The 1,575-nt window shown below is 39.4% G+C and overlaps 1 pseudogene; it reads right to left on the bottom strand.

The window, feature by feature from the left end:
* Positions 1-431: 431 nt before the first annotated feature.
* Positions 432-821, bottom strand: LOC114206715 (small ribosomal subunit protein uS8 pseudogene; annotated as a pseudogene).
* Between the last annotated feature and the right edge of the window lie 754 nt (positions 822-1,575).

Below are 1,575 nucleotides of genomic sequence, written 5' to 3'. Positions count from 1 at the left end.
TCCTTGGTTTGCCGATGGTCATCTTTTCTGAGTATGTTCACATGGTCTTCCCTCTGTCCGGGTCTCTGTCCTTAATCTCTTTTCTTTTTTTCTTTTTTTTAAAGATTTTATTTATTTATTTGACAGAGAGAGAGACAGCAAAAGAGGGAACACAAGCAGGGGGAGTGGGAGAGGGAGAAGCAGGCTTCCCACTGAGCAGGGAGCCCGATATGGGGCTCGATGCCAGGTCCCTGGGATCACGACCTGAGCCAAAGGCAGATGTTTAACAACTGAGCCACCCAGGCACCCCCTTAATCTCCTTTTCTTATGAAACCACCAGTCATAGTGGATTAGGCCTACCCTAATGACCCCATTTTAACCTTATATACCTATTTATTTATTTATTTATTTATCCCACTGAGGCATTTTATTTCCACGTATGTATTACATCCTTAGAAAAAGAATCCCAGGATTTTCCCTCCTGTGGGTTTTCGTCTTGCTTCTTCACGGTCCATGATGCCAGCTGAGGTTGTCAGTACAGTGAAACCAAACTGGTGGGGTGGGAGCTGGTTATTCTGCCATTTTTCTAGATCTTTCAGTTGTACATCAAATCTGGGGCTGATCACTCCACACTTGTTTAACCATCCCATGAGGTTCACAACAATTTTCCCAGCTCTGTGATCATCAGTGATTTCAAATTTGCCAATGTAACATGCTTCATCATCACAGTGAGAAACTGGATGATGACTTTGGAGCATGCAAATAAGAACCTGGCATTTGCCTCTCCTTTCAGGAATGTTAACGCTCTTGAGAACATCTGCTGGGTCATTCATGCGCACCATTATGGTAGCACGGAGAGATGGCCCAAAGAACCTTCTTACCTTTTTAAAGAGCTTATCTCCAAATAAGGTCACATTCTGAGGTACTGACAGGACTTCAACCTATACATTTTATCAGGTTCAAAATAACAAGTGGCTTACTCATCTGATTATAAAAATTCTTATTATTTGTACTCATGATTGCCTTAAAATACATAAAACACTTAGTTGGCCCAAAAACTGGCCCAGTCTTCCTTAAACCTTTCAAAATTTAATACTCCTCTGGCAGAAAGAGATCTAAATTCCAAACCACTTTTATAATCATCCCATAAATACTTTACTCAACATGCTGTTCATCATTCAGAAGCTAACCTTTACATCATCGAGTAGGTAAACTGGTTATACTTAATTACTGAAGAAAAATATGTGCATGTTATAAAAATGCAACGGGTAAAAAGGGTTACACAGTAAAAAACAAAACAAAACAAATCTCTCCCTCCTACTACAGATCTTTGTTTCTCCTTCCAAGAGCCTATTAGGATTACTAATTTTCTGTGTGTGGATATCTTGGAAAAAAACAGTCTTTACCAGCATACATGTGTGAATGATGTACATATGCACATACACACACACACACTTCTTTTATGATACACATGGGGAAATACCATTTATACTGCTCTGCACCTTGTGTGCCTTATGTAAAAAATGTTTTGGTGTATGTTCAATTTCAGTGAATATTTTCACATATTTCCCTACAGGTAGAGAGATGTGAGACATG

This window comes from Eumetopias jubatus, unplaced genomic scaffold (genome assembly GCF_037043125.1).
Source record: "Eumetopias jubatus isolate StellerSeaLion01/CBP00866 unplaced genomic scaffold, mEumJub1_p1.0 scaffold_2, whole genome shotgun sequence".
NCBI lineage: Eukaryota > Metazoa > Chordata > Mammalia > Carnivora > Otariidae > Eumetopias > Eumetopias jubatus.
This window is presented reverse-complemented; position numbering and strand designations above follow the sequence as displayed.